We start from the raw sequence: 26,554 nt of genomic DNA, 5'->3' as shown, positions 1-26,554 counted from the left end.
CATTTGCAGTGCTGTCTCTTACATAGTGTATTCTTCTTATTTTTGTTATTCACAGTGCCCTCTTTTATTACATAGTCCTCTCTCTTGTTAGATATAAAATGACTACTGATGGAGGAGCTGGTGACCAGACTACCAGTCCATCAGCTCCTGCTTTAGAAAAGAAGCTTTCCCATGTTCCATCAGCCATCATTGCATTATACAGCTAATAAGACAGGACGGTATGTAATAAAAAACAGGGCTCTATAAAATCCAATATGTAAGGGACAGGGCTGTACATAACAAGAGAGGGCACTGTATAATAAGGGACGGCAATATACATAATAAAGGAGACTATGAATTAACACATGTGGAATTATATACTTAACAAAAAAGTGTGAAACAACTGAAAATATGTCTTATATTCTAGGTTCTTCAAAGTAGCCACCTTTTGCTTTGATGACTGCTTTGCACACTCTTGGCATTCTCTTGATGAGCTTCAAGAGGTAGTCACCGGAAATGGTCTTTCAACCATCTTGAAGGAGTTCCCAGAGATGCTTAGCACTTATTGTCCCTTTTGCCTTTACTCTGCGGTCCAGCTCACCTCAAATCATCATGCAGTGCGCAGGCGCAGGGAAAGGTCAGAGAGGCCCAGCGGCTGCGCACTGCAGTACTTTGCTCTGCCCTCAACAGGGCAGACAAAGTATGCCTGCACCGGAGCCGCAGCTTGAATACAAGAAGAGGACGTCATCGTAAGAAGATGGGAGGCCCCGACCGCGAAGCCCAACGGACCAGAACCGAACCAGGACCGCCCCTGGGTGAGTATAATCTAACCTATTTTTCTCATCTTTCAGGATATATCGGGGGCTTATCTACAGCAATACAGAATGCTGTAGATAAGCCCCTGATGCTGGTGGGCTTAGCTCACCTTCGATTTTCGGGGTGGCAGGTTCCCTTTAATAACCTCACTGATAGCATATGTGGAGACACGGGGGTCCGCTAGGCAAAACCGCATGGACCAGGAGTCATCCAACCAAACGCCCGCTCTTTCTTTACTGTCAGCGTAATACTGCTCAGACAACCCAGGGTCAGGGTAAAACAGTGTGGCAATACTTCATTGAACCACAAAAATAGGCAAACAGAACAGTACCAACACAATACCCCAAATGGTGCACATTACAGAGTCTCACCCTTCCGTTGACTCACCGGGATAAGAGCAGCTCTGACTTCAGAGCTTCCAGGGCTGACGACCCCACCTGTCTGACGGACAGAGTGGAGGTAGCAGCAATTTTAGAAAGCTGACAGTCCATTGAGGTACAAAATCAAGTGATGGTCACAATCTGGCTTCTCCCAACATCTCTATTAAGCCAGGTGACCGGTTGATCCGATTCCTGGCTTTCCCAAACGTATCCATGGGGCTCAGGTGACCGGTGAGTCCAAATCCTGACTACCCCAAATATATCCATAGTTTAGTGATGGTCAATGGAGCAGATATGTATTCTTTCAGCTACGGCCATGGTCCCCTAAGCTGACATCCTGTACAATGTCAAATGTGTGTCCCTCGTGATGGAGCAATGATGTCTTGGCTGCTGTCTTGTAAAGAATCTCAGGTTCTTTGGATCTCTGGATGTCTGGATGTATATCTTGTTTCAGAGGCACATTCCTCTTTTTATAGTTCACAAATGTTGTCCTTCAAGCCAGCATCCAGAGGTCAAGAGGAAGATGTGATGAGGTTAACTCGCATTGTTTGACTATTTAATCAATTTGCATAGTTTTTATTCCTCTGTTTCTCAAGTCAACAAGCTGGCTGGCCTGGACAATGTTTAATCAACATATCAGCAAACATTATTGTTCAATTTCCCTGCGTCTATGTCATCCAGGAAAACAGCAAAATATATTACAACAACTGTCAACTTAAAAGTCAATATTACAGGCTTAGACAAACAAACATCTGTGTTTTCTTGACCAACCAAAGAACAAATGTATAAATTCAAAAGTCAACATATAGATAACAGTCTATTTCTCCTGGCTTACAGAAAATAGAGTCTGGTTAATTAAGATAAAATGCTGTGTCGTCACAGTATCCAAGGCTTGTACGTTAAGGAACATGTGGCACTCATACTCAATACTGAATAAATCCAGATGTTTTAAAAAAAATGTAATCAATTTTTTCAGCATTCACATATCAGAAACATGTCGATTGATCCAGTGATTTTCATATTTCCATGATTTTTCCTTCTTGCTGTTGCAATTTCAGTGCTAAGGAGTTTAAAAACTTCCAGTGGGACTTGTAAAATTGCATATAGTTTAATATGCATGAATAATTCTAAAACCACACATGCTGCTTTTCATGCTATTTTGATGAGTGTATCCAATATGTTGTATTACCATATTGATGATATATTAATGGTTGTCCATCTCATGGTCAGCCCCTTTGTTTCCAATAATCTAAATTTACATATATTTCACATAACTTCCATATCTCATTGTTTTCGGTTCAGTTCAGCTTTATACAAATGTGAAAATACTTTTTTCCACATTACGCACATCACTAGGGTTTTACCTATCCAACTATTCAAATAGGACATTGGAATTGTATACTCTACTTTCTATATGGCTCCTAGTTACTGGCTTATCTCATACCGACAAAGGCTAAATCATAAAGAAATGTTAGGAATCCTCATCCTTTCATCTGCCTGTTGGAATAGGTTTGCATAATACAAAACAACTTATATCCACTGGAAGAACTGACAAAGCCTAAAGTAAGTGAAGTACACGTGTGTGCAGCTAACATTTGGCAATAAGATGAAAACGTAATTCATGTATAGGTCTTCTTACAGCAGAATTGTGTTTAAGAAGGAATATGTTCTGTGTCCTAATAAAAAAATCTAATGAAATAAAATCATTTCCTGTTTGTTGCTATAAAATATCTGTAACAACCCTGCCGGCATCACTGCATGGCCTTCCATTCCCCACCTGCCTGTTACATCAACTCACTCACCCAGTGCCATGCTGTGAGATCTGTCTGCTGCCGGCTCCATGCCATGTGCTCCATGGCCGCTTACTCTGTGTACACTTCCTGGCTGTGTGCATAGGGGGGGCGGCGCCAGCTACTCCGGATTCTTATTGAGACTGTGTGCACCTCCCTAAGGTGTCCCTGGCCAATAGCCTAGAGGCCTCTGATACTTAAGGCATCCTCACCCATTGGAGGATGCCTGAGCAAACTATTTCCCTCAGTTAGCATTTGCTACTGAGCTGCCAGGTCGTGTCTGTCGCTGAGGGCTGCAATTTGCAGGCCTTCATCTGTGATCTGTTTGTGTATCCGTGTCTGTTCCTGTCTGAACTCTGGTCTATGTCCGTTCCTGCTCCTTCTTTGTCATTTGTCATTTCCAACTCTGCTGTGTGTATCTCCGCCTTATCTTTCTGCTTTGTTCACCAGTCTGTGGCTCTGCATCTCTCTGCTCTATTCACCACTACACTGTGGTTCTGTGCTTCTCTGCTTTGCTCACCACTACCTGTGGTTTCCTTCCTTCTGTCTCTTGGCATTGCTTTCTGCGGTTCTGGTTCTTGGCATTGCTTCCTGCAGTTCTGGCTCTTGGCTCCGCCTCCAGCGTCTCCACTCTTGGCTCCGCCTCCAGCATCTCCGCTCTTGGCTCCGCCTCCCCCGTCTCTGCTCTTGGGTTCGCCTCCAGCGTATCCGCACCTGGCTCCGCCTCCAGCATCTCCACTATTGGCTCCGCCTCCAGCGTCTCCGCTCTTGGCTCCACATCCAGCATCTCCGCTCTTGGCTCCGCCTCCAGCATCTCTGTAAAGGTAGACAGACAGTATATGTACAGGAGTCTAAAGGTACCTTCACACTAAGCGACGCTGCAGCGATACAGACAACGATGCCGATCGCTGCAGCGTCGCTGTTTAGTCGCTGTGTGGTCGCTGGAGAGCTGTCACACAGACAGCTCTCCAGCGACCAACGATGCCGAAGTCCCCTGGTAACCAGGGTAAACATCGGGTTACTAAGCGTAGGGCCGCGCTTAGTAACCCGATGTTTACCCTGGTTACCATTGTGAATGTAAAAAAAAAAAAACACATACTCACATTCCGGTGCCCGGCGTCCGCTTCCCTGCACTCCTCCTGCATCCTGTGTCAGCGCCGAACATCTCCGGCATCTCCCACAGAGCAGAGCGGTGACGTCACCGCTCTGCTTTACGGCCGGCACTTACACAGGATGCAGGAGGAGTGCAGGGAAGCGGACGCCGGGCACCGGAATGTGAGTATGTGTGTTTTTTTTTTTACATTCACAATGGTAACCAGGGTAAACATCGGGTTACTAAGCGCGGCCCTGCGCTTAGTAACCCGATGTTTACCCTGGTTACCAGTGAAGACATCGCTGGATCGGTGTCACACACACCGATCCAGCGATGTCTACGGGAGATCCAGCGACGAAATAAAGTTCTGGACTTTCAGCAACGACCAGCGATCTCACAGCGGGATCCAGATCGCTGCAGCGTGTCAAACACAACGATATCGCTAGCCAGGACGCTGCAACGTCACGGATCGCTAGCGATATCGTTTAGTGTGAAGGTACCTTTATTTGTATTTCAGGGTGTAGGGGTCCCAGACACGTGTAGTCATAGAGGATATGCTGTGTACATAGTCATGGTAATGGAGTCCCCATACTGCTGAAGAAATAGTGGTGTGCTGGGATATCAGGTATAAGTCCCTGTCTGTCTACCTTTACACTATGTAATATTGATATCTTATCATAATGACAGGTTATGCTTTAAAGGGATCGTTTGCTCACCCTCTACTACTGCCACTCTTATGTATGTGTATCAAAGGATCAGAGGTAAACAATGTGCATTTTACCTGTCATTACTTACTTGATTTACCTGTCCTACCTTATTGCTAAATATTTGCTTTCGCTGCTCCCGATCGCAAGTCCTTCATCACCCCAGGTTGCCTTTTTTACTTTTGTTCTTTTGTTTTTTTGTTGTAAATAATTTTGTCTTCCTTCTCTGGTGTTTGTTAATTCTTCGGTTATTGTTACTGTTGCTTTTAATTTTTAATTTTTCTTGTGGTTCAGTTAAAAATGTCTATAATGTTGCTATATGGCAAACAGTTATTTATACTGTCTTTTTGCTTTCCTAGTAACCCCATGAATAAGACCCGGGAGGGTCGAAACGTTGGGTTCTATCTACAAATATCGATGTGGCAACTTTTTTGTTCTTCTGAATAAACTTGGCATATACCCTTTTGCATCATACCAGTATTGAGTGTGCGGTAATTTTCTCCTTATGATTGACTAGACCACACGGTCTGTTTTACCAGCTCCTCCTTGTCCCTGACCTGAGTGCACACCATTATCCCTACATTCATACAGTTTTAAACAGCTATTTATTAATCTATGTAGTCTCACACAGACTATGTGTTTCAGGTACTAATTCATTTCCTCAAATAAAAGAGGCCATTTCTGAACAATAATAGTATGGCATGGAAATTACCCATCACCCACACCATACTATTATGGCGCTGTTCTGGGAGGGAAAGCAAATCTTAACCTTGAGTTGACGACTTCTTATATGCTGAAAAATCTTCGACGCTTTTTGGTTGACCTTGGAATTAATTACTTTCTGGACTTTAGGATTGCTCATCTTTTCATATCTATCACGGTGTTGCAATACTGCAGAGCTAAAAGGAAATTTAACCCCTTCACCCCCAAGGGTGGTTTGCACGTTAATGACCAGGCCAATTTTTACAATTCTGACCACTGTCCCTTTATGAGGTTATAACTCTGGAACTCTTCAACGGATCTTGGCGATTCTGACACGGTTTTCTCGTGAGATATTGTACTTCATGTTAGTGGTAAAATTTATTCGATATAACTTGCGTTTATTTGTGAAAAAAATGGAAATTTGGCGAAAATTTTGAAAAGTTCGCAATTTTCCAACTTTGAATTTTTATGCCCTTAAATCACAGAGATATGTCACGCAAAATACTTAATAAGTAACATTCCCCACATGTCTACTTTACATCAGCACAATTTTGGAACCAAAATTTTTTTTTGTTAGGGAGTTATAAGGTTTAAAAGTTGACCAGAAATTTCTCATTTTTACAACACCATTTTTTTTTAGGGACCACATCTCATTTGAAGTCATTTTGAGGGGTCTATATGATAGAAAATAACCAAGTGTGACACCATTCTAAAAACTGCACCCCTCAAGGTGCTCAAAACCACATTCAAGAAGTTTATTAACCCTTCAGGTGTTTCACAGGAATTTTTGGAATGTTTAAATAAAAATGAACATTTAACTTTTTTTCACACAAAATTTATTTCAGCTCCAATTTGTTTTATTTTACCAAGGGTAACAGGAGAAAATGGACCCCAAAGGTTGTTGTACAATTTGTCCTGAGTACGCTGATACTCAATATGTGGGGGTAAACCACTGTTTGGGTGCATGGCAGAGCTCGGAAGGAAAGGAGCGCCATACTTTTCAATGCAAAATTGACTGGAATTGAGATGGGACGCCATGTTGCGTTTGGAGAGCCACTGATGTGCCTAAACATTGAAACCCCCCACAAGTGACACCATTTTGGAAAGTAGACCCCCTAAGGAACTTATCTAGATGTGTGGTGAGCACTTTGACCCACCAAGTGCTTCACAGAAGTTTATAACGCAGAGCCGTAAAAATAAAAAATCATATTTTTTCACAAAAATGATCTTTTCGCCCCCAATTTTTTATTTTCACAAGGGTAACAGGATAAATTGGACCCTAAAAGTTGTTGTACAATTTGTCCTGAGTACGCTGATACCCCACATGTGGATGTAAACCATTGTTTGGGCGCATGGCAGAGCTCGGAAGGGAAGGAGCGCCATTTGACTTTTCAATGCAAAATTGACTGGAATTGAGATGGGACGCCATGTTGGGTTTGGAAAGCCCCTCATGTGCCTAAACATTGAAACCCCCCACAAGTGACACCATTTTGGAAAGTAGACCCCTTAAGGAACTTATCTAGATGTTTGGTGAGCACTTTGACCCAACAAGTGCTTCACAGAAGTTTATAATGCAGAGCCGTAAAAATAAAAAATCATATTTTTTCACAAAAGTGATCTTTTTGCCCCCAATTTTTTATTTTCCCAAGGGTAAGAGAAGAAATTAGAGCACAAAAGTTGTTGTGCAATTTGTCCTGAGTACGACGATACCCCATATGTGGGGGTAAACCACTGTTTGGGCGCATAGCAGAGCTCGGAAGGGAAGGAGCGCCATTTTACTTTTCAATGCAAAATTGACTGGAATTGAGATGGGATGCCATGTTGGGTTTGGAGAGCCCCTCATGTGCCTAAACATTGAAACCCCCCACAAGTGACACCATTTTGGAAAGCAGACCCCTTAAGGAACTTATCTAGATGTGTGGTGAGCACTTTGACCCAACAAGTGCTTCACAGAAGTTTATAATGCAGAGCCGTAAAAATAAAAAATTATATTTTTTCACAAAAGTGATATTTTTGCCCCCAATTTTTTATTTTTCCAAGGGTAAGAGAAGAAATTAGACCGCAAAAGTTGTTGTGCAATTTGTCCTGAGTACGACGATACCCCATATGTGAGGGTGAACCACTGTTTGGGTGCATGGCAGAGCTCGGAAGGGAAGGAGCACCATTTGGAATGCAGACTTAGGCTACGTTCACATTTGCGTTGTGCGCCGCAGCGTCAGCGCCGCAGCGCACAACGCAAACAAAAACGCGGCAAAACGCATGCTAAAACGCTGCGTTTTGCGCCGCATGCGTCCTTTTTGGCCGAAAGTTGGACGCAAAAAAAATGCAACTTGAAGCGTTTCTTGTGTCCAACGCTTGCGGCCATGCGGCGCAAAACGCAGCACAATGCATGTCCATGCGCCCCCATGTTAAATATAGGGGCGCATGACGCATGCGGCGCCGCTGCGGCGCCCGACGCTGCGGCGCTGACCGCAAATGTGAACGTAGCCTTAGATGGATTGGTCTGCAGGTGTCACGTTGCATTTGCAGAGCCCCTGATGTACCCAAACAGTACAAACCCCCCACAAGTGACCCCATATTGGAAACTAGACCTCCCAAGGAACTTATCTAGATGTGTTGTGAGAACTTTGAACCCCCAAGTGTTTCACTACAGTTTATAACGCAGAGCCGTGAAAATAAATTCTTTTTTTTTTTCACAAAAATGATTTTTTAGCCCCCAGTTTTGTATTTTCACAAGGGTAACAGGACAAATTGGACACCAAAAGTTGTTGTCCAATTTGTCCTGAGTACGCTGATACCCCATATGTGAGGGGGAACCACTGTTTGGGCGCATGGCAGAGCTCGGAAGGGAAGGAGCGCCATTTGGAATGCAGACTTAGATGGATTGGTCTGCAGGCATCACGTTGCATTTGCAGAGCCCCTGATGTACCCAAACAGTACAAACCCCCCACAAGTGACCCCATATTGGAAACTAGACCTCCCAAGGAACTTATCTAGATGTGTTGTGAGAACTTTGAACCCCCAAGTGTTTCACTACAGTTTATAACGCAGAGCCGTGAAAATAAATTCTTTTTTTTTTTCACAAAAATGATTTTTTAGCCCCCAGTTTTGTATTTTCACAAGGGTAACAGGACAAATTGGACACCAAAAGTTGTTGTCCAATTTGTCCTGAGTACGCTGATACCCCATATGTGAGGGGGAACCACTGTTTGGGCGCATGGCAGAGCTCGGAAGGGAAGGAGCGCCATTTGGAATGCAGACTTAGATGGATTGGTCTGCAGGCATCACGTTGCATTTGCAGAGCCCCTGATGTACCCAAACAGTACAAACCCCCCACAAGTGACCCCATATTGGAAATTAGATCTCCCAAGGAACTTATCTAGATGTGTTGTGAGAACTTTGAACCCCCAAGTGTTTCACTACAGTTTACAACGCAGAGCCGTGAAAATAAAAAATCCTTTTATTTCCCACAAAAATGATTTTTAGCCCCCCAAATTTTTATTTTCCCAAGGATAACAAGAGAACTTCGACCCCGAGTTGTTGTCCAATTTGTCCCGAGTACTCTGATACCCCATATGTTGGGGTAAACCCCTGTTTGGGCGCACGGGAGAGCTCGGAAGGGAAGGAGCACTGTTTTACTTTTTCAACGCAGAATTGGCTGGAATTGAGATCGGACGCCATGTCGCGTTTGGAGAGCCCCTGATGTGCCTAAACAGTGGAAACCCCCCAATTCTACCTGAAACCCTAATCCAAACACACCCCTAACCCTAATCCCAATGGTAACCCTAACCACACCCCTAACCCTGACACACCCCTAACTCTAATCCCAACCCTAATCCCAACCGTAAATGTAATACAAACCCTAACCCTAACTTTAGCCCCAACCCTAACCCTAACTTTAGCCACAACCCTAACCCTAACTTTAGCCCCAACCCTAGCCCCAACCCTAGCCCTAACCCTAGCCCTAACCCTAGCCCTAACCCTAGCCCTAACCCTAGCTCTAACCCTAGCCCTAACCCTAGCCCTAACCCTAACCCTAGCCCTAACCCTAGCCCTAGCCCTAACCCTAACCCTAACCCTAGCCCTAATGTTAAAATGGAAATAAATACATTTTTTAAATTTTTTTATTTTTCGCTAACTAAGGGGGTGATGAAGGGGGGTTTGATTTACTTTTATAGCGGGTTTTTTAGCGGATTTTTATGATTGGCAGCCGTCACACACTGAAAGACGCTTTTTATTGCAAAAAATATTTTTTGCGTTAACACATTTTGAGACCTATAATTTTTCCATATTTTGGTCCACAGAGTCATGTGAGGTCTTGTTTTTTGCGGGACGAGTTAACGTTTTTATTGGTAACATTTTCGGACACGTGACAGTTTTTGATCACTTTTTATTTCGATTTTTGTGAGGCAGAATGACCAAAAACCAGCTATTCATGAATTTCTTTTGGGGGAGGCGTTTATACCGTTCCACGTTTGGTAAAATTGATAAAGCAGTTTTATTCTTCGGGTCAGTACGATTACAGCGATATCTCATTTATATTTTTTTATGTTTTGGCGCTTTTATACGATATAAACTATTTTATAGAAAAAATAATTATTTTGGCATCACTTTATTCTGAGGACTATAACTTTTTTATTTTTTTGCTTATGATGCTGTATGGCAGCTCTTTTTTTGTGGGACAAGATGACGTTTTCAGCGGTACCATGGTTATTTATATCCGTCTTTTTGATCGCGTGTTATTCCACTTTTTGTTCGGCGGTATGATAATAAAGCGTTGTTTTTTGGCTCGTTTTTTTTTTTTTTCTTACGGTGTTCACTGAAGGGGTTAACTAGTGGGACAGTTTTATAGGTTGGGTCATTACGGACGCGGCGATACTAAATATGTGTACTTTTATTGTTTTTTTTTTGTTTTTTTAGATAAAGAAATGTATTTATGGGAATAATATATATATATTTTTTCTTTATTTAGGAATTTTTTTAAAAAATTTTTTACACTTGTGGAAATTTTTTTTTTTAACTTTTTTACTTTGTCCCAGGGGGGACATCACAGATCACCCATCTGACAGTTTGCACAGCACTCTGTCAGATGGGCGATCTTACTTTCATCGGAGCAGGCTGCTTCGGACCCTGACCCGGAAGTACTCCCTGCAGGACCCGGGTGCAGCCCCGCGGCCATTTTGGATCCGGGGCCTGCAGGGAGAAGACGCTCGGTACAAGGTGAGTACATCACCTTGTACCGATCATCTCAGGGAAGCCCGCAGGGAGCCCCCTCCCTGCGCGATGCTTCCCTGTACCACCGGTACACCGCGATCATGTTTGATCGCGGTGTGCCGGGGGTTAATGTGCCGGGGGCGGTCCGTGACCGCTCCTGGCACATAGTGCCGGATGTCAGCTGCGATAGGCAGCTGACACCCGGCCGCGATCGGCCACGCTCCCCCGTGAGCGCGGCCGATCGCATTTGACGTACTATCCCGTCGGTGGTCATACGGGCCCACCCCACCTCGACGGGATAGTACGTCAGATGTCAGAAAGGGGTTAAAAATTCAATAAAAATGCACCGCTATATCAATAACTTATCTTACTACAGAAATAACATTACCAAGTGATCTATTTTAGAATTTTAAAGTGTTTGGAGAGATAGCTTAAGGCTTTTTTATTCTTTAAAATTTTCCCAATCCAAAATTAGCCAGTATTTTTTAGCTTTTTATGCCTTTTTTTTGTACATTTCTTGCTCCCTGCATATTGCGTTGTGAATGAGGCCTAAGTGAAGACATAGAAAATAATTTCACAAGGCTTGTATTCATGAGTGACAAAATTTACACTAGATTGCTGTTAAGAATTTGTAAGCTGGTTCATTTCCCCATCTATTTCATTATTCAATGCAACTCAGGTATCAGATAAAAGAGAAAAGGGTGATATATTACTACCAACACAGTGTAGTGTCTTATATTATTTGCATATAAGAAAACACAATGCAAATATAACATTTGCTTTTTTTTGCTTTGTTCTAACAATACCCATAAATGAAGTCATAATGCTAAATATTTAGCACTTTATTTCCTCTTACCCACTTAGGCTAAGTTCAAATTTGCATATGTGTCCGCAGCGTATCGTGTGCATGTGCAGACGCATGCAAAAACGCATGTGTACGCAGCGTTTTTTATCCGCATGCTCTTACGCATGCAAACTGCGATTGCATGCGTTTGTATGCGTTTTTGCATGCGTTTGTGTTGTTTATGCGCATGTGTATGTTATTTCCCAATGGGCGTGGCTTATGGGCTTTATATATATAGAGACACTGCACAGCTGAAATCCGCTTCTTTGGATGCTGCTACAAGATGGATAGCGTGGAGAGCTTCAATCTGGATCTGGATTTATCTTTGAAATTGGCTTTAGCTTTCGCTGTGGCTTGTGAGGAAGAAAGGAGAAGAGAAAGATGGAGAAGACGTCGTCGTCGCTTTTGGCAACACCCCATTGTTGAACTCCGACAGAGCCGTGGAGCCTACCACGCATTGTACACAGAGCTCGTGCAAACCCGGCTAAGTTTTTTTGACTACACCAGGATGTCGGAACAGAGCTTCGATGACTTGCTGCAACGTGTCCAAGGATCCATCGGCAGGCAGGACACCCAACTACGTAGAGCAATTCCTGCTGAGGAATGTCTGTTGGTGACCCTGTGGTACGTAATTTTGAACAACAAACACCTGTCGTTACTATTATTGTTAGAAAAGCCATGTACTGATTTAGTTGTTCCTTTGTTCCGCAGATTCCTGGCTACCGGAGAGACCTTAAGATCTCTACATTTTCAGTTTAGGATTGGACTGTCCACCCTTTCTGTGATTGTTGGAGACACCTGCCGTGCATTGTGTGACGTTCTGCATGCAGAATTCCTCCCCCAGCCCACAGCTGAACTGTGGCTGCAAAATAACCCAAAAAAGAGGGAAGTACAAGACCAAAAGTAAAACTAAACAAAGTTTATTCATAATTAGTAAAATCAATAATCATTAATATAAGTAGGGGAATTGAACAAGGCAGAGTGAACTCCAAACAATCCACAAAAAGTAATAACAACACCCACATTGAAGATCATAGGGACCAGTAGGTATCCAATGAGTACATATGTCCAGTGGTGTGGGTGTATGTAGATACAAAAGCAGGCTGGGGGATTGAAATGATTCAACTTCTGAAAGTGACAGTATACAAACTAAAGTGCAAGTGCATAATGAGTAAACATGTCCAAATATCAAAGTCTAAAAGTAAATGCCCCATAAATACTGAGCATGACCAGTGTCATATTGCAAGTGCCAAGTGCTAAATGAACGGCAACATCATGTAGTTTTTACCTGCAGTGTTAGGATTGTAGGGAGAGAGACTTTGTCTTTGCCTCTTTTTTTCCTGGTGCTGCGTTGGTGTACTAGAAGTGTGGGCTGCTACACTCGGCTTGATGGTGGAACAGGACGGCTGGGCTGCTGCACTAGACTGCATGGTGGTGGATGTGGATGGCTGGGCTGCTGCACTCGGCTGCATGGTGAAGATGGGCATTCTTGGAAATGTAATATCAAGCAGTGGTGGTGGTAGAGTCCCTTGGCGAGTCGGTGATGGCGGATTCTGCCACAGCTGCTGTCCTGGAGCTTGTTGACCTGTAGGGAAAGAACTTTGTGCCTGCTGCTATCGAGACCGCTGCATGGCCTCAGTATAAGCATCCTAACAGGCCTTCATCACAAACAGCTGGAGATCAGGACTAAGGTTTTCCGTCACGTCCCATTCTATAGTGGAAAAATAATGTTGTGCCGGTCTATTAAGGTCGCCTTCCAGGCGGTCAAGGCATTTGTAGACTTCCTAGAACAGTGTTTTCACATGAGTGAACCCACTCTCCATTCTATCCACAACTGCCTTCATCCCAGCCTGGAAGACCGAGCTTAAGTGAATAAACTCTGCCGCTGGCGAGCAGACCCAAGAAAAGTAGTGGCAGAGGGCTGGGAGAGGGGAAAACCAGAAGGACTGGCTTCCTGTTCCCCAGCCTGTGAAGCCTGCCTGGCTGCTGCATCGCTGGTGGATGATTGGGATGGTGCCGGTTCATTGACTGGTCGATGAGGGGCCACTACAACAGAGGATGTTCCAGGTTCTACAGTGCTGCTCCAGGTTTTGTGTGGAAATGAAATAAAAAAAGATTATTACAAAAAAGAAAAAAAAAATATTGAAAGACAACACAAAAGATACGTTCGCTGAGCAACTGCTGGTTTCAGAAAAGAAAGCTGGTTATGATACTTGTATTTTATGAATTTTCGAGCTTCACCACTTCAAACCCGAATCTCCTCTCTCATGTCCTTATTGAAGCGATCCTTCATCGAACGCCAACAAACTTTTACTCTCTTCTTTGTGAAGGGGGAAGAAAATAAAATTGTTAAAAGACAGCAAAATTTACAGAAAAACAGATGCGGCCAAAATTGCAATACTTACCAAAATCCTTTCTGACTTTTACTGTTGCATGGTCCCAATCATCCAGCAGTGATCTGGCCACTTCTTCCTAGAGTCATCAGATCAAGACTGAGTTGGGATGATTCTGATCACGAGGGTCTCACAACGCTGCTCGCTCTTGCACAAGTTGAATAAGGACATCATTATCGATATCACGTTGTCCTTCCTCACTTTGTGGAACCTATAACTGAATTACAAAAAAAGAATTTGTAAGTAAAGCTGAAAACAAATTCAATTACAACTCTGATAAACGCTACTTACACCCCATCTTTCTTCCTCAGCAACTTGAGGCCGATGACCCTGGGAAGAATCATTTGCAGTAGACTGCTCCTGCTCTTCTGCAGTGTCAGGTACCTGTAAAGAAAATACATGATTTAACACGTCTAGTATTGACAGTCAATACATACCAATCAGTAAATCAAATGTGATTACATAATCTGTGTCATTGCCACTTTCGAACCTTCAGTGGAGGACATGTTGTAAGAGCAGGCAGCAGTCAAGTGAAACACTAGAGATAAAAAAATACAAATGTAACTTGGTAAAAGCCAAACACAATGTAGCACAAAAAAAAAAAAAATGGACACCACTACTTACATTTCACGCAGTAGTCTAAGCACATAGCAGGCAGGCACCACACAACAGGAACCGCAGCACAGCACCAGGACAGACTGAAGAACAGCACCAGGATAGAAGCACCGGGACCAAGACAGCAGCACAGGGACCAAGACAGCAGCACCTAATCTACAAGGAATAGAAAAAAATCTGTACAAAGTACAGAGTGCAAAGACAGAAAAACATTTTCAAAGCTTCTATACTTAGGCCGGTTTCACACGTCAGTGGCTCCGGTACGTGAGGTGACAGTTTCCTCACATACCGGAGACACTGACACACGTAGACCCATAAAAATCAATGCACCTGTTCAGATGTCATTGATTTTTTGCGAACCGTGTCTCCGTGTGCCAAACACGGAGACATGTCAGTGTTCGTGGGAGCGCACGTATTACACGGACCCAATAGAGTCAATGGGTCCGTGTAAAACACGGACCACACATGGACCTTCTCCGTCTGGGGTCCGTGTGCGTGCAGGAGACAGCGCTACAGTAAGCGCTGTCCCCCCCACATGGTGCTGAAGCCGCGATTCATATGTTCCCTGCAGCAGCGTTTGCTGCAGAGAAAATATGAATAATAGTGTTTAAAATAAAGATCTATGTGTCCGCCGCCCCCCCACCCCCTGTGCGCCCCCCCCGCTGTCCTGAAAATACTCACCCGCTCCCACGTTGGCTGTCACTCCTTCCTCTCTGCCCCGCGCCTCCTACTGTATGCGGTCACGTGGGGCCGCTCATTTACAATCATGAATAGTCGGCTCCGCCCCTATGGGAGGTGGAGCCACATATTCATGACTGTAAATGATCGGACCCATGTGACCGCATACACTAGAAGCCGCGGCCAGACCAGGAAGCAGCGAGGGAGGCGGGTAAGTATTTTCAGAACAGCGGGGGGTGCGCACAGGGGGTGGGAGGGCGGCGGACACATAGATCTTTATTTTAAACACTGTTATTCATATTTCTTCTGCAGCAAACGCTGCTGCAGGGAACATATGAATCGCGGCTTCAGCACGATGCAGGGTACCACACGCGTGGGTACCACACGCTCCGTGTGGTACCCACTCGCCATACGGGCGGCACACGTGTGCCGCACGTATGGCCTACGTGAGTTCCCAGGCACACGGACACGGATAACTCCGGTACCGATTTATTCCGGTACCGGAATTATCTGGACGTGTGGGACAGCCCTTACATAGACGGCAGCACTGGGAGCAAGACAGCAGCACTGGGATCAAGACAGCAGTACTAGGACCAAGACAGCAGCACTGGGACCAAGACAGCAGCACCAGGACCAGGACAGCAGCACCTAATCTACAAGGAATGGAAAAAAAAATCTGTACAAAGTACAGAGTGCAAAGACAGAAAGACATTTTCAAGGGTTCTATACTTACATAGACGGCAGTACTAGGACCAAAACAGGAGCATCGGGACCAAAACAGGAGCATCAGGACCAAAACAGCAGCAGCAGGATGGCAGCAACAAACAGTCTAGAAGCAACAGAAAAAAACAAGTACAGAGTACAAAATGCAGTGAGAGACAGACAGACATTTTCAAAGCTTCTATACTTACATCCAGAGTATTTTGCCTTCATCTAATGTCCTGTGCCCGCATCCAGAGTATTTTGCCTTCATCCAATGTCCTGTGCCCGCATCCAGAGTCTTCTGCCTTCATCCAATGTCCTGTGCCCGCATCCAGAGTCTTCTGCCTTCATCCAATGTCCTGTGGCCGCATCAAGAGTCTTGAGAGTAATGGACTACCTGTCTCCACTCCCCCTTTTATACATCAGTGTTTTTTCAGGTGGTAAGATAGTTTCCTGGACATGATTAGTGTGAAGTACGCATTGTGTTTCGAACTCATGCAAAAACATGTCCCGGCGTACACAATATTAAAGATATATACGCATGCGGATTGATGCGGATCGTACGCTGCGCACACAGACACAAATGTGAACCCAGCCTTAGTGTAATTGATGTGTATGTTTTACCCTACCTATACAAAAACTAATAATCTGCTAATTACCACAATACTGAATGATTAGGAGTTACAACCTTTTTTTTAGCAATTGGTTAGGGCCTTATCCAGGATCCAAATGGGGCTGAAAAGCAGTCCTGGGACACAAACTCCCCCAGCCCACATGCAAAATTACATGCCCTATAATGCAGAAAACTAGTGGTACCCAAAACTCAGCAAATTGTCATCTCTTTTATCACCTTCTTTTCTAAAATATGTAAACTACAGAAAAATAACAGTGGATGATCTAAATACTTAATATCACAGTCAAAGACAATCTCATGCAGTTACAAAGACAACAAACCCTGGTATACACCCACTTGGTCTATGGAAGTATTAAGCTTTCTGATACGATGAATAGAAATACAGTAAGTGTAAAAAAAAAAAATAATACAAAATCAAAAAGCCCAGCTACTTCAGAGCACCTATCATAATTTTCCACTTGACAGCCCCATTAGGACTCAAGCAGCAAAGGTCATCCATCAACTACTTCTCGACCAGAGCAGGGATTATCAATTAACATGTAATCTGGCCTCTTGGCTGGGCACTCACCAGCTCACTCAGACCCAATGGTTGAAAATTGCAGACTTCTTGTGGGAGCTAGCTCAGTTCCAGCTAACTGATAGTTGAATGGCGACTGCAGGGAAAGTAGCCAAAGCAAGCAAAATGTTCTGATGCTAGCACCGGCCAACCTCCACCTACTGTACACCACCATGGCGTCCAGTATGTAACACTGCATCTAAGTCTATGCCTGTTTTAAAAAAAACTGAATTGACCAGCGGCCATGAATATATGGGGCCAGCGATGCACTATTTAATAGAGCAGTGCGGCCTACCAAGAATCTGGTTGTTCGGGCAGATGGCCACGCCAGGCCTCGTCTCAAAATTCAGACTCTCAAAGATTATTATTATTATTATTATTTATTGTTATAGCGCCATTTATTCCATGGCGCTTTACAAGTGAGGAGGGGTATACATAATAAAAACAAGTACAATAATCTTGAACAATACAAGTCATAACTGGTACAGGAGGAGTGAGGACCCTGCCCGCGAGGGCTCACAATCTACAAGGGATGGGTGAGAATACAGTAGGTGAGGATAGAGCTGATCGTGCAGCGGTTGGTTGATCGGTGGTTACTGCAGGTTGTAGGCTTGTCGGAAGAGGTGGGTCTTCAGATTCTTTTTGAAGGTTTCGATGGTGGGCGAGAGTCTGATGTGTTGTGGTAGAGGGTTCCAGAGTAGGGGTGATACGCGAGAGAAATCTTGTATACGATTGTGGGAAGAGGAGATAAGAGGGGAATAGAGAAGGAGATCTTGTGAGGATCGGAGGTTGCGTGTAGGAAAGTACCGGGAGATGAGGTCACAGATGTAAGGAGGAGATCATGCTTAATGACGTTTTCACAAGGCTATAATATAAAAGCATTTCAGCAACCATTTTATGGCAGCAACACCTGTCGAATTTTTACTGAAGAGAACTTGGAACCTAAAGTGATCTAAGTCCAGTTCACCAGAACTGTTGGACAACTGGGTACAGTCATATTACATTTTTTTGAAAACTGTGGCTTTAGCTGAGCAAAATGGCAGATGTTTGCTATAATAAGAACAGAAAACAAAGCTGCATTAAGGGTATGTGCACACGATGCAGATTTAGTGCAGAATTGGTGCAGAACTGCAGCAGATTTTTCTGCTACAGAAACGCTGCAGAACTGCACTGTGATTTACAGTACAATGTAAATCAATGTGAAAAAAAAAAGCTGTGCACATGGTGCAGAAAAATCTGCGCAGAAATGCTGCAGATTTCAAAGAAGTGCATGCCACTTCTTTTGTGCGTTTCTGCAGCGTTTCTGCATCCCTCCATTAATAGAAATCTGCAGTGGTAAAATCTGCACAAAAAGTACACAAAAAACGCATAAAAAACGCACAAAAAACGCACTAAAACGCATAAAAAAACGCATAAAAAACGCACCTGCGGATTCTGCCAGGAGATGCAGATTTAGTGCAGAAAATTCTGCACCACATTTCCTACGTGTGCACATAGCCTTAGTCTGCACGACTATCATAAACGAGCGTTTCCAGGTTTCATGATTGTTGTGCAATGTAAATAGGCTGAGTGAGAAAAACGCTCATTCGATAGGTGGAATGATCTTTTGGTTTGACCAAAAGATCATCATTCTCAGCAGCGCATCCCAGTTTGAGCTGCCGAGAACAATGGCAGCCTGTGCGCACTGAACGTGCCATTGCAGTTCATTCAGAGCGCAATTTAAGTGTGCTCGACTTCTATAGACAGGCTTTTAAAGACTGCCATTTGGTAAATATTTACAGAAACTACACAAAATTGACTAATGTAAATGCACCTATGCAAATAAAAATGTTTTGAGCAATAATAATCAATATCTTGCTATTCACTTGCAACAATGTTATGTCTAAAGAAAATAACAAATATTTTAAAGGGTCCTAGACACCTTTTTTTCTAAAAAATAAAGGATCAAAGCATCTCAAAGACGGCCCACATTGTAAGCACCATGTGAGATCTGGTAAGTAGTAATGATTTGCAGGGGGATGGGATGGCCAGAGAATAGCTGTCCCTTCCAAGTTACAGATGGTATTAAGCCAACTCATGTGTTTTTTTCTTTTTGTGACCAGAACAAAGGAGTAAAGGACAAAAAAGAATGACATATGGGATGACTAAGGCTCATAGTGTCACAGCACAGAATAGTCTCTAATGTTGAAGCTGTTTATTGTATTTGCTTTCATCAAGAAATTGCAGACTAAACACAACCTACATTAAATGCGTATGAACAGGCAGAACAATGTAATGATCGGACACAATAATCACACATTTTATTCTTTATTTATCTGGCCAGTGACAGGGAAAAAAATAATTACCAATATAATTGTCACTACTGATAAAAGAAATTGTCTAAGACCAATATTTTATTACGCTGTTCACCACCAACATCTTCCATTCCAGCAACTAGGGACCAGGGAATAGTCTACAAGACTGGGCTGTCACTTCTGCTCAGGTACTTATGCATTTATTTAGGTACTTTCAGTTTTCCTGAGCTCTTTGCTCTATAACCTCTGCTAAATATCCACATTAGAGGGGCTTGTGCACAGAGCCATATTACAGCTCCATTTCATACAAAGCCATAATAGGGCTTCCATTAAGGTACATGAGCAATGCAATTCTCTGTTCCTTAGCTTATGGAGGGAGCTCAGAGGGGAGCTCTCTGAGGTAGCTTATAGAGGGGGCTGAGTGGGGGCTCTCTGCTGTAGCTTATAGAGGGGGCTGAGTGGGGGGGCTCTCTGATGTAGCTTAGAGGAAACTGTGCAGGGTGCTCTCTGCTGTAGCTTATACATGGGGCTTTCTGCTGTAGTTTATAAATAGGGGCTGAGTGGGGGCTCTATGCTGTAGCTTACACTCCCTTACAGAAGTTATGTCGCTTATCCATGTTATGTAAATAAAAGCTTATAACCTGACGTTAAATTCATCCATTGGTATATGACTCTAATTACACCACAACTTCATTCACCAATCTTATGCAACATATATTTGTATTTTAAGTTAATTATTTGCTTGAATCTCACATTACTTTCTGTGGGCGACAAAACTTTTGTCTTGCCAAAATCTGACCATTCTGTGTCCATTAACTGATCAATATTTCTGCATTGATGCCAATTTATTTTCTTAACCTAAACCACATTTCGGAGGGTTTCAGCTTTCAAAAGAATAATTTACACAATCAATGGATGAATTTAACGTCAGGTTATAAGCTTTTATTTACATAACATGGATAAGCGACATAACTCCTGTCAGGGAGTGTATAGAGGGGGTTGAGTTGGGGTCTCTATGTTGTAGCTTATCAAAGGAGCTGAGTGGTGGCCCTCTGCTGTTGCTTATAGAGGGGGCTGAGTGGGGGCTTTATGCTGTAGGTTATAGAGGGGGCTGAGTGGGGGTCTCTATGCTGTAGCTTATCAAGGGAGCTGAGTGGAGGGCTCCCTGAGGTAGCTTATAGAGGGGGCTGAGCAGAGGGACTCTCTGCTGTAGCTTATAGAGGGAGCTAAGTGGGGGGCTCTCTACTGTAGCATATAGAGGGAGCAGAGTGGTGGGCTCTCTGCTGTAGCTTATAGAGGGAGCTGAGTGGGGGACTCTCTGCTGTAGCTTATAGAGGGGGTGATCATGGGGTTTTCTACTATATTTTATAGAGGGAGCTGAGTGGTGGCCCTCTGCTGTAGCTTATAGAGGGGGCTGAGTGGAGGGCTCCCTGAGGTAGCTTATAGAGGGGGCTGAACAGAGGGGCTCTCTGCTGTAGATTATAGAGGGAGCTGAATGGGGGACTCTCTGCTGCAGCTTATAGAGGGGGTGATCATGGGGCTTTCTACTACATTTTATAGCGGGAGGTGAGTGGGCATACCTCCCAACCGTCCCGATTTCAGCGGGACAGTCCCGCTTTGGCACCGGGGTCCCGCTGTCCCGCTTCGGGCATTTAAAATCCCGATTTTGCGGCCGCCGGTGAAGCCCCGCCCACTTCCGGGACGTAGAGAGAGCCCGTGGCTGTTTTTTTGTTTTTTTTTTATAAAAGCTGCCTCCTGACCGCCCGCGAGCCCCCCCCGCCCCCGCCCCCGCCCCCGCCCCCTGTGCGGCGCTGCCACGCTGAAGGAGAGAGCCTGCAGCAATCAAGAAGAAAGGTCAGCGATTCACTACCTCTGGCTGTGTGTGCACGGAGCTCCGGCTTCTGCTCTTAGCTGCTATCCCGGCAGAGAAGGAGAGACGGGGGAGGTGCCGGGATAGTGCAGAGCTGTGAGCAGGAGACTGAAGACTTCAGCAGAGAGCTGCACATGGACATCAGCCGCCCCTGCATCACAGAGGAGATTGTGTGTGTGTGATGGCTGCGTGTGTGTGTGTGTGTGATGGCTGGGTGTGTGTGTGTGATGGCTGTGTGTGTGTGATGGCTGTGTGTGTGTGATGGCTGTGTGTGTGTGATGGCTGTGTGTGTGTGTGATGGCTGTGTGTGTGGTGGCTGTGTGTGTGATGGCTGCGTGTGTGATGGCTGCGTGTGTGATGGCTGCGTGTGTGATGGCTGCGTGTGTGATGGCTGCGTGTGTGATGGCTGCGTGTGTGATGGCTGCGTGTGTGTGTGTGTGATGGCTGCGTGTGTGTGGGTGTGATGGCTGCGTGTGTGATGGCTGCGTGTGTGTGTGATGGCTGCGTGTGTGTGTGTGATGGCTGCGTGTGTGTGTGTGTGTGATGGCTGCGTGTGTGTGGGTGTGATGGCTGCGTGTGTGGGTGTGATGGCTGCGTGTGTGGGTGTGATGGCTGCGTGTGTGGGTGTGATGGCTGCGTGTGTGGGTGTGATGGCTGCGTGTGTGTGTGATGGCTGCGTGTGTGTGTGTGTGTGATGGCTGCGTGTGTGTGTGTGTGTGATGGCTGCGTGTGTGTGATGGCTGTGTGTGTGTGTGTGATGTCTGCGTGTGTGTGTGTGATGTCTGCATGTGTGTGTGTGATGTCTGCGTGTGTGTGTGTGATGTCTGCATGTGTGTGTGTGATGTCTGCATGTGTGTGTGTGATGTCTGCATGTGTGTGTGTGATGGCTGCGTGTGTGTGATGGCTGCGTGTGTGTGATGGCTGCGTGTGTGTGTGTGTGATGGCTGCGTGTGTGATGGCTGCGTGTGTGATGGCTGCGTGTGTGTGTGATGGCTGCGTGTGTGTGTGTGATGGCTGCGTGTGTGTGTGTGTGATGGCTGCGTGTGTGTGTGTGTGATGGCTGCGTGTGTGGGTGTGATGGCTGCGTGTGTGGGTGTGATGGCTGCGTGTGTGGGTGTGATGGCTGCGTGTGTGTGTGATGGCTGCGTGTGTGTGTGTGTGTGTGATGGCTGCGTGTGTGTGTGATGGCTGCGTGTGTGTGATGGCTGTGTGTGTGTGTGATGTCTGCGTGTGTGTGTGTGATGTCTGCGTGTGTGTGTGTGATGTCTGCGTGTGTGTGTGATGGCTGCGTGTGTGTGATGGCTGCGTGTGTGTGTGTCATGGCTGCGTGTGTGTGTGATGGCTGCGTGTGTGTGTGATGGCTGCGTGTGTGTGATGGCTGCGTGTGTGTGTGATGGCTGCGTGTGTGTGTGATGGCTGCGTGTGTGTGTGTGTGATGGCTGCGTGTGTGTGTGTGTGATGGCTGCGTGTGTGTGTGTGATGGCTGCGTGTGTGTGTGATGGCTGCGTGTGTGTGTGATGCATTTGTGTCAAAGCTGCATGTGTTTGTGAGCTGCGTGCGTGTGTGAGCTGCGTGCCTGTATGTCATTATACAGTATGGAGCATTATGTCCGGTCATTATACAGTATGGAGAATCATGTGCGGTCATTAGACAGTATGGAGCATTATGTGCAGTCATTAGACAGTATGGAGCATCATGTGTGGCCATTATACAGTATGGAGCATCATGTGTGGCCATTATACAGTATGGAGCATCATGTGCGGTCATTATACAGTATGGAGCATCATGTGCGGCCATTATACAGTATGGAGCATCATGTGCGGCCATTATACAGTATGGAGCATCATGTGCGGTCATTATACAGTATGGAGCATCATGTGCGGTCATTATACAGTATGGAGCATCATGTGCGGTCATTATACAGTATGGAGCATCATGTGCGGTCATTATACAGTATGGAGCATCATGTGCGGCCATTATACAGTATGGAGCATCATGTGCGGTCATTATACAGTATGGAGCATCATGTGCGGCCATTATACAGTATGGAGCATCATGTGCGGCCATTATACAGTATGGAGCATCATGTGCGGCCATTATACAGTATGGAGCATCATGTGCGGTCATTATACAGTATGGAGCATCATGTGCGGTCATTAGACAGTATGGAGCATCATGTGCGGCCATTATACAGTATGGAGCATCATGTGCGGCCATTATACAGTATGGAGCATCATGTGTGGCCATTATACAGTATGGAGCATCATGTGTGGCCATTATACAGTATGGAGCATCATGTGCGGTCATTATACAGTATGGAGCATCATGTGCGGACATTAGACAGTATGGAGCATCATGTGCGGCCATTATACAGTATGGAGCATCATGTGCGGCCATTATACAGTATGGAGCATCATGTGTGGCCATTATACAGTATGGAGCATCATGTGCGGTCATTATACAGTATGGAGCATCATGTGCGGTCATTAGACAGTATGGAGCATCATGTGCGGCCATTATACAGTATGGAGCGTCATGTGCGGCCATTATACAGTATGGGGCATCATGTGTGGTCATTATACAGTATGGAGCATCATGTGCGGCCATTATACAGTATGGAGCATCATGTGCGGTCATTATACAGTATGGAGAACTGTGTGTGGCCATTATACAGTATGGAGCATCATGTGTGGTCATTATACAGTATGGGGCATCATGTGTGGTCATTATACAGTATGGAGCACTGTGTGGCCATATTTTTTTGTCTATAATTATTGTATATGAAACAGTGTGATCAGCAGTGCTAAATGGGTGTGGTTGGGATGTGGATATGGGTGTGACTAATTATGAATGGGTGTGGTCAGAGGCGTGGCCTAAAATTTGCCGCGGCGCGCAAAGCGCGCCGCAAACTTTGTCCCTCTTTCCCATCTTCAAAAGTTGGGAGGTATGTGAGTGGGGGCTCTCTGCTGTAGCTTATAGAGGGGGTGATCATGGGGCTTTCTACTATATTTTATAGAGGGAGCTGAGTGGTGGCCCTCTGCTGTAGCTTATAGAGGGGGCTGAGTGAGGGCTCTATGCTGTAGGTTATAGAGGGGGCTGATTGGGGATCTTTATGCTGTAGCTTATCGAGGGAGCTGAGTGGAGGACTCTATGCTGTAGCTTATCAAGGGAGCTAAGTGGGGGGCTCCCTGAGGTAGCTTATAAAGGGGGCTAAGCTGGGAGGCTCTCTGCTGTAGCTTACAGAGGGGGCTGAGCGGGGGGCTCTCTGCTGTAGCTTATAGAGGGAGCTGAGGGGGGGACTCTCTGCTGTAGCTTATAGAGGGGGTGATCATGGGGCTTTCTACAATATTTTATAGAGGGAGCTAAGTGGTGGCCCTCTGCTGTAGCTTATAGAGGGGGCTGAGTGAGGGCTGTATGCTGTAGGTTATAGAGGGGGCTGAGTGGGGATCTTTATGCTGTAGCTTATCGAGGGAGCTGAGTGGAGGGCTCCCTGAGGTAGCTTATAGAGGGGGCTGAACCAGAGGAGCTCTCTGCTGTAGATTATAGAGGGAGCTGAGTGGGGGGCTCTCTACTGTAGCTTATAGAGGGAGCAGAGCGGGGGGCTATCTGCTGTAGCTTATAGAGGGAGCAGAGTGGTGGGCTCTCTGCTGTAGCTTATAGAGGGAGCTGAGTGGGGGACTCTCTGCTGTAGCTTATAGAGGGAGTGATCATGGGGCTTTCTACTATATTTTATAGAGGGAGCTGAATGGGGGCTCTCTGCTGTAGCTTATAGACGGAGCTGAGCGGGGGGGCTATCTGCTGTAGCTTATAGAGGGAACAGAGTGGTGGGCTCTCTGCTGTAGCTTATAGAGGGAGCTGAGTGGGGTACTCTCTGCTGTAGCTTATAGAGGGGGTGATCATGGGGCTTTCTACTATATTTTATAGAGGGAGCTGAGTGATGGCCCTCTGCTGTAGCTTATAGAGGGGGCTGAGCGGGAGGCTCTCTGCTGTTGCTTATAGAGGGGGCTGAGTGGGGGCTGTATGCTGTAGGTTATAGAGGGGGCTGAGTGGGGGTCTCTATGCTGTAGCTTATCGAGGGAGCTGAGTGGGGGGCTCCCTGAGGTAGCTTATAGAGGGGGCTAAGCTGGGGGGCTCTCTGCTGTAGCTTACAGAGGGGGCTGAGCGGGGGCCTCTCTGCTGTAGCTTATAGAGGGAACACAAAAAGACCTTTAGGACAGTATAAATGTGAGTACCGGTGACCGTGGGCCTATATATCCCGGCCACCACAGGCATTAGCCCTGGAACCACTCCACATATGTTTTTTGACAAAAAGAAGAAAAATCGGAGTGAAAAAAATCCACCAAAGTATAATAAAATCCAAAAAAGAGTTTATTAATATAAACAATTACATGTATGGCACCGTAAAATTATATATAACACCATAAAAACAAAGGACATCAGTTATTTTGAAGCAAAACTCAGATGTAGCACCACATGCAGACCGACCGGACACCCAGGCAAGAAAACTAAAAATAACAATAAAGTGCTCGTGCAATAATTGAAATTCTTAAAGGTGATTACCAAAGATGGCCAAGAGAGTTAGCACCAAGTCCAAAAGTGACTATTAGTGCCATAATTACTAACAGTAACCTCCCATGGTGCACATCATAATATGAAACAAAGTGATTATTTCTTACCCATGGTTTGTCTGGTCGGTCGCACGTGTACCCCTACGCGCGTTTCGCTTGGGCTTCGTCAGGGGGGGCTGTCAGCCCCCCCTGACGAAGCCCAAGCGAAACGCGCGTAGGGGTACACGTGCGACCGACCAGACAAACCATGGGTAAGAAATAATCACTTTGTTTCATATTATGATGTGCACCATGGGAGGTTACTGTTAGTAATTATGGCACTAATAGTCACTTTTGGACTTGGTGCTAACTCTCTTGGCCATCTTTGGTAATCACCTTTAAGAATTTCAATTATTGCACGAGCACTTTATTGTTATTTTTAGTTTTCTTGCCTGGGTGTCCGGTCGGTCTGCATGTGGTGCTACATCTGAGTTTTGCTTCAAAATAACTGATGTCCTTTGTTTTTATGGTGTTATATATAATTTTACGGTGCCATACATGTAATTGTTTATATTAATAAACTCTTTTTTGGATTTTATTATACTTTGGTGGATTTTTTTCACTCCGATTTTTCTTCTTTTTGTCAAAAAGCTTATAGAGGGAGCTGAGTGGGGGACTCTCTGCTGTAGCATATAGAGGGAGCTGAGTGGGGGACTCTCTGCTGTAGCTTATAGAGAGGGTGA

The sequence above is a fragment of the Ranitomeya variabilis genome, chromosome 2 (assembly GCF_051348905.1).
Source record: "Ranitomeya variabilis isolate aRanVar5 chromosome 2, aRanVar5.hap1, whole genome shotgun sequence".
Classification (NCBI taxonomy): Eukaryota; Metazoa; Chordata; class Amphibia; order Anura; family Dendrobatidae; genus Ranitomeya; species Ranitomeya variabilis.
This window is presented reverse-complemented; position numbering follows the sequence as displayed.